This window comes from Lithobates pipiens, unplaced genomic scaffold, assembly GCF_037356315.1.
Source record: "Lithobates pipiens isolate NorthernLeopardFrog02 unplaced genomic scaffold, aLitPip1_a1.2 Scaffold_18, whole genome shotgun sequence".
Taxonomy (NCBI): domain Eukaryota; kingdom Metazoa; phylum Chordata; class Amphibia; order Anura; family Ranidae; genus Lithobates; species Lithobates pipiens.
The window spans coordinates 103568692-103576653 of record NW_027507758.1 but is presented as its reverse complement, the minus strand read 5'-3'; positions in this window follow the sequence as shown (position 1 = coordinate 103576653).

The following is a 7962-nucleotide window of genomic DNA, read 5'->3' as shown; positions in this document are numbered from 1 at the left end:
TCTCAAAAAACACTGAAGTTACAGGATACTCTCGGGTGTCCCCATGCACACAAATAACAGCCACCCTGTTCTTCCCAGAGACCTCTGTAGTAACTAATTCAGCTTTTATCAATGTTACCAGGCTACCTGAATCTAGCAACACATCAACATGTCTACCATTAATACACATTTTACATAAATGTTTCTCAGGTCCCCGAATGGCAGTGCATGCAACTATCGCAAACAGCGACTGACGTCTCTCCCTTATAAAGTCACATTGCATAGGCTCATCCACAACTGGGCAATTGGCTGCAATATGTCCCTCTTGCCGGCAGCGGTAGCAAATAATTTTTTTCGCTGCCTCTTGCAGCATGGGCTTCCTGGGCTGCTCCCGCCAGACCTTAGGTATAACTCCCACCCTCTCACTCTCTCCACCCTCACCCCTTGGAGTCATCTTACCCGCCACTGGGGATGATCTGGTCTTGGGGGGGAAAGTCCGTGAGTCCCTGGAAGAGGTGGTCAAGTTTTCTGTAGCCAAGTACCTCTCAATCAGATCCACAAGTTTATCTGCATTTTCTGGGTCTCCATGGCTTACCCATTTTTGGATGGCAGTAGGAAGAGCTCTCAGGAAACGATCCATAACCACACGTTCCACAATGTTTGGTGCGGTCAAAATCTCTGGCTGCAGCCACTTCCTGCTCAGGTGAATGAGATCATACATTTGAGACCTGGGAGGTTTTCCAACCTGAAAAGTCCAGTTATGCACACGCTGAGCCCGGACTGCCAGGGTGACACCCAGCCGTGCCAATATTTCTGCTTTTAGCACCACATAGTCTTTTGCTTGGTCAGGCTCTAGGTCATGATAAGCTTTCTGCGATTCCCCAGTTAACAGAGGGGCCACCAGTCCAGCCCATTGCTCCTTAGGCCACTTTTCCCTTTCAGCAGTCCTTTCAAATGTGGTCAAAAACACCTCTGGATCATCCTCTCCAGTCATTTTTGTCAGTAAACGGCTCACACCAAAGGTTGCGGTATTATTGTACCCACTTGCTTCATTGGTCTGCGGACGTTGCTGTATCAATGTCTCTATTTGCTGTTGAAATTTCTGCTCTTGCTTCTGCAACAGGTCTATGAAGCGGGCTTCAGATCGCTGCTGGGCTTGTTGCTGAGCTTCCAAACTCTGCTGCAAAGTTGCATTTGTCTGCTGCTGATTTGCATTTGCCTGCTGCTGGGCTTCCAAACTCTGCTGCAAAGCTGCATTTGTTTGCTGCTGGTTTGCATTTGCTAGAGCCAGCTGTCTCAGTATCTCCTCCATGCTGGCCTTAACAACAAAAAAAAAAAAAAACTGCCAAAATTCTCCACCAACTGTGAGGGGGTTCGCTCGGTAGCGGGTGTGTGTGTCCCCCGGGATGGGTTCACAACACAAAGTCAGGCACAGCAGACAGCGGTGTAGGTGCAAAAAATAAAAGATCCGGTTTATTTAGGCAACATGCAGTGATACATATAACAGCCAAACAAAATAAAACAAGAAAATAAATCCTGGTCAGCTTGACCTCTAACTACACACATAGACTCCCTGTCTAACAACTGGGTGCAGCCTTGTGCTGCCCCAGTCCCTTTCTCTATTGTAGGGGTTTGCCACACAGGCGTTAACTCACCGCACAGAACAGATCTCAGACTCCCCAGTCTACACACACAAAACTGGTTCCAGGATGGAGCATCTCCCTATGCATGCTGGGGTTTTTTGTAGAGGTCTTAATGAGCCCACTTACTACAGCTGGGCTCATTAACTCTTCCCCTCTAATTGTAAAAGTCTGCATAAAGCCTGAATCTAGGACACACATATTTCCCATCCTGAATACAACCAGGTGATTTTACATGCGTGCTGCCACAATATATATATATATATATATTATACTCTCCTAGGTGGATTCAGTATTGGTTGGATGCTGCATCTGTCTCCTGCTGCACCCAAGACCAAGAACCGACTGATCAAAGACAGCTTGTCACTTGGTTCTCAGTCTTCAGAGAGTAGAGAGCTGGTGCCTGTCAGCCACTGACTCTCCACTCTGCCCCTCCAGTGCTTGCTAGAATTCTGAGCTGGGAAGGGGGCAGGAGCCACTGGCTCAGGCTCTCAGCAGCGTGCTGAAACACTGAGCCATCTGCCAGTCAGGCATCTAGGTGGATCCCGATATTTAAGTCAGGATCACGCCAGACCCTGGAGCAGCTGAGTGATGTCAGCCCACAGCAGATTTTAGCCTGCTGTCGATAGAATACAGGTCACAGGAGTGCAGAAATAAGTGCACTCCTGTGACCCACAGGATAAGTATGGCCAAAAGAGCTTTGACCTTGCTTTTCCTTTTAATGGTATTTCTCAGTGGCCACTTTGAGTGCACCAAATGCCTTTGGTATTCACTTTCAAATGTAGCCTTGACATAATCACTAGATTGCACAAAGAGCAAAGCTGTGGGAGGGACCCAGCAGGATCCATCCACTACAGGCTGGCTTAAACTACAGTAAGGGGTGGAGACAAGACCAGTCACGCTGCACAAGGAGAGAGGGAGAGTGTGCATCAGTGACTGGTATTTATTACAGGTCTTGCACAAAGGTAAGTTATCACACTGGATTGCTGCACAAGTCTGGAAGAAATAAACGGAACACACAAAGATTCATGTAAGGATACACATTTTTTGTATTTAAACAATATTTGCTTATCTTGGAGTTCAGCTTTAACAGTGCCCTTCAGTGGAAACACCTGAATACAATAATTTTGGATATTTGTTCAATTACTGTTGGCCTTATAATGTATATGTTGGTGGTCGGGTGTCCAGAGTTTTTGCAATATAGTGTTTATACACCCCTACCAGACAATAGAACTAGGATTTTTTTTCTACTGCATTTAGGCTGGGTTCACACCGGAGCGATGTGGGAACGCCGCGAATCCGCGGCGTTTTCCCGCATCGCATGCCTCCCGCCGGCAGTTCACACTGCCCTATGCGGACTGCTGGGAGTGTCAGTGAAAAGTTAATGACACCCCCAGATCAGTCTGCATATCGCAGTGCGGTCTGCAAACTCGGACAGGAATCGGATCGCATGGTGTGAACACCCATGCGATCCGATTCTGCTGCGGACCAAAAAAGGGTCCCGTGCGAGTTTGTGGCGGGTGCGATGCGAATTCAGCCATACTATCTGTATGGCTGAACTTGCATCGCACAGAGATCGGATGTGATTTGCACTGCAGTGCGGTGCGAATCACATCCGGTTCTCGCTTCCGCAGTAGCGTGAACCCAGCCTCAAAGTGTAAGTTTGCCTTTACGGTCCTGCCCTATCAGGAACCAGAACGCCATTTCGCTGGTCCAGGCATTCAAAAATCCCTGCAGCTTAATCTCCTTTCCGTACCTCTCGGCATGTATGAACATGAGGCGTTCTAATCAGCACCGTCACGTGGATGGCGTTGACCAATCAGAATCTGTCCTGTCAGCGAATCCCTGGACCGATGAAGCGATGTTCCAGTTCCTGACAGACCAGGATTGCAGGACTACAGAAAAGTGGGAGGGGAGTCCAGTGTAAGGCTACCTTACAGATTTTCTGTAAAGGTGAACTTACTCTTTAAGGAATACAGATAGGTAATTTCTCTGCCCCGAGCCTGTGATTGGACAGTGAAGGCATTACTAGTTCCAGAATGTTTCCTGACAGCTTATATGCACTGCAGCACAACTGACTGGCCCTCAGTTTTGCCTTTACCACACTCAGTGTGAGAGCAACTGTGCAAGGGATTAAAAGTAGAGCTTACAACCTCCAAATTAGTTTTTTAGTTGCAAATAAAATGCATTCTATATATTTAATGAGACTATAACTGCATTGTTTTGTGTTTTTATATATTTGCCTGGAGTTGAGGGCTTGTGAAGTCTCTGGGTTTTTCACCCTTATGCATTAAGGTGAAAAACCTGTGCTGCAACTGCACCCAGACCCCCCCCCCCTTTTTTTTTTTTTTTTTTCTTCTTCTTCTGATCCATCCCAGCAAAGTGCACAAGGCCAGCGGCTCCAGGCACTGTTACTGGCCACATTGGACAGATTGATGGCCATTGGCTCCTGCTGCTTTCAATCCAGTGACACAGCAGTGGGGGGTGGGGCTGAGTCCTACTGTCTGTGTCAATGGACGCAGCAGCAGTACTTGGGAGCGCACAAACCCACACGGGCATATCCATGGAAAGAGGCTCTCTGGGGGGCACCCGACAAAGGGGAATAGCCACAGGTGCATCCCATAAGAGAATTGGGGGGGCTCTATGAAAAACCCTTGCACAAAGCAGGTACGTATAACATGTTTGTAAAGTTTTTTTTGATTTTTTTTTTTTTTTTTTTAAATAATCACTTCAAGTCTTAAATGATAGAATTACCTAGACATCAGTAAATCCTGCTTCAGAATCAACTTCTTGGTGTGCTGATTTTCTCTTTAAGCCTCATATTTGCAAAAAAGTTAAACCAAGGTTCTAAGACAGAGACATCCTGATATGGGACTTTAAATCCAACTTTAGATTCTACTACTTGGTGTGCTGGTTTTCTATTTATAGCTGGATTTTGTAGAGTACCACTGTAAAGCCATGGACCCACCCTTCAAAAGGGTTGCCTATGGATGTCTGTGCACTATGGTGCAATGAATTGTCTAGAAATCAGTCTAGTATTTGAGAAATATAAAGCACAAAATCTTTGATCTTTTCCTCTCTTCTTGGTGGTGGTGTGAAGCAGCGACTAGTATCCATTACTCAATTCAATGAAAATAGTGATGTTTTCCATTGGAAAAGAAGCCAACTTGCCAGGCTCTTTGCACTTTCAGGTGATGGTGGCATTTAGCTTTGAATAACAATTGACAAGATTCACCCAAGCTATTTCTTGCTGTATTGGCACTTTGTCCAAGGCCAGGTACCGGAGCCTTCAGTGGTTACAAATGCTGCTCTGTTTAGGTTGTACTGTGGTGTAATTCCTTTTTGCTTTAAATTCTTCAAGGATTTTTTTAAGGTGTTTTGGTGTAAAGTGCCTGATTTTTGAGTTGTCACTCGAACAGGAATAGGTGGGATATCTTCCAGTGTGGGATGCTTGTTCCAGTGATAGCTATCTTTAGAGAAAGACTTTACTTGCTTTAGAGACCTCCCCATTTTGTCTTGGACAGATAGAAAAATCTTCCCATTTAGACACAAATCGCAGCCAAATAAAAAATAAAATAGGGATTTTAACCTTCTGTATTCTACGTGTAGGCAACCCTGGAGCGATGGAGATCTACCTGAACGACATGAAAGTGAACAAAGATCACCAGGGTCCAGTGTTTTTTTTTTTGGTGGGGGGGGGGGGGGGTAAATATATACAGTTTATAAACACTATCGAAGAATTAAAAACTGGAACATGCTCAGCTTAGTAGATATGACAATGGCTGGTCTACACAATCTCAGGCTACAGAAAGCGCCACAAAAGGAGGCCCTCCATACAGAATAAATCCCATAGGGTGATGAACAGAAAGTAATACAGAATGGATTTTAATGACGTAGGCTGAATGACACGAATTTCTGAGTCACTAACTTAGACCAAGTATAGAAATAAATTCCAACATTAATTCTGTGTAAAGCATTAAGGGTAGACTGTGTCCACAACCGGGCAACTAGCATTTTCAGAAGGAAGCCAGCTTTGTCCCCCAGAAATTTCTCATGATGGCTTCATTTTAATGAAATCCTGTATCCAGAGAAATAAAAAAAAAAAAAAAAAGCTTCTATTCGCCATGTAATATGGCACAGACATCACATGCTAGAAACCGCTTTAGTCACATGGCTGTCCCACAGTAATACCCATCTGAAATTTGCATTTTGCCCATCAAGGTCTTTTGGTTTATTGCTAAATCGAAGTTTTCTTTGCTGCTGTTTTCCTACAATGCTGGTTATCTGGTTATCTTTGGCTTCAGTACTTTTGGATTACTTGCCTGGAACAAGCAAAGAGCTATTTAATTTTTAAGTTTAAAACTCATGTTATGCATTCAAAAACCTTAGGGTTGGTATGATAGTCAGCCAACCAGCATTTTTGAAAGGAGAGATCCAAGGGTACATTCACACGTTCTACAAATTCTAATGCACATGTAGGTGTGACTTTCATGAGACTTTTGAGGGTTTACATTGGAGTATATGGCTCACAAGTTGCATGAAAGTTGAACCAAAGTAGTGCAGGAGCTACTAAGTCGCACATGTGTACAGTACTCATTGGAAAACCATGGGGTATGACCTATCATGTGACTGGGGTCCAAAGTCGCATAACGAGTTGCACAAGTGTGAATGGTGCCTTAGCGCAGGTTCCCTATATAGTTGTATATTAAACAGATTATCACAAATGATGGGTAACCTCACTCAAGGTTCAGCAGATCCCCATTATATGCAACTAGTACAATACTGGTCACTGCAGCCACTGCTGTTTTTGTCAATAATAGAACGTTGCATGTTTGTTCTAATATCTGCTTGGCTGAAAGGGTAACCTTGCTTCAGACTTGGGAGAGCAAGTCTAAAACCAGTTGTCTTCTAATCTGGTGGTTTGCCATTTGAGACCCTGCAGTGCCAGCTTTACTAAGCTAAACTGTGATTGGAACACATTTCTACCTGATGTTTAGCATTCATACATGCATTATCTCAACTTACAGTGCCTAGAAAAAGTATTCATACCCCTTTTATGTGATAGAGCAACACAAAGTGGCACATAATTGTGAAGTGGAAGGAAAATGATACATTTTTTTATTTTTTTTTACAAATATTTGAAAAGTGTGGCGTGCATTTGTATTCAGCCGCCCTGAGTCAATACTTTGTAGAACCACCTTTCCCTGCAATTACAGCTGCAAGTCTTTTTGGGTATGTCTCTACCAGCTTTGCACAGCTAGAGAGTGAAAATGTTGCCCATTCCTCTTTGCAAAATAATTCAAGCTCTTGTCAGATTGGATGGAGAACATCTGTGAACAGCAATATTTAAGAATTTGCCACAGATTTTTAATTGGATTTAGGTCTGGCCCAGTCAGTCCATTCTAACACATGCATATGCTTTGCTATAAACCATGGTGTGTCCACCGTGATGTGCCAAAAAGTTAAATTTGGGTCTCATCTGAACAGAGCACCTTCTTCCACATGTTTACTGTGTCTCCCACATGGCTTCTCGTGAACTGCAAACAGGACTTCTTATGGCTTTTTTTTTTCAACAATCGCTTTCTTCTTGCCACTCTTCCACAAAGGCCAGCTTTGTGGAGTTAATGATTAATAGTTGTCTTGTAGACAGATGTCATTTTACATCTTATGCCAAATGAACCCAATGTGAATGTGGGCTTAGAGAAGATCTGTAAAGAAGAGTAGACTAAAATCCCTTCTGAGATGTGTGCAAACCTGGTCACCAACTAGAAGAAACGTCTTGCCTCTCTGCTTGTCAATGAGGGTTTCTCCACCAAGTACTAAATCATGTTTTGCTTGGGGATCAAATACTTATTTACTCACTGAACTACAACTTAATTTGTAGCATTTGTTTTATGTGTTTTTCTGGATTTTTGGTTGATATTCTATCATTTAAAATATACCTATGATAAAAAATATAGACTCTTCATTTCTTTGTAAGTGGGGAAATTAAGAAAATCTGCAGGGGATCAAATAGGAAGACCACTTTCTGGTAAAGAGTCAACAGGAATTTCCCCGATGTTCTCAAACGGCGGTTTCTGAAGTGCCAATAGCACCAGGTTCAGATCCCACGGGGGCAAACGTGGACGCATCGGAGGGGCTACAGGCCGGACCCCTTAAATAAAAGTGCTCACTAGAGAGTGAGACGCCAGGGGTCATTGGGGAAAAAAAAACAGCCAAGGCTGATATTTGTCCCTTAATGGTGCTTAAAGCCAGTTTCTGGTCTACTCCTCGCTGTAGGAACAGCAGGATCCTGGAAACGGAATAGGTGCCACCCCTTCTCCTCACACATGGAGATGTAGGC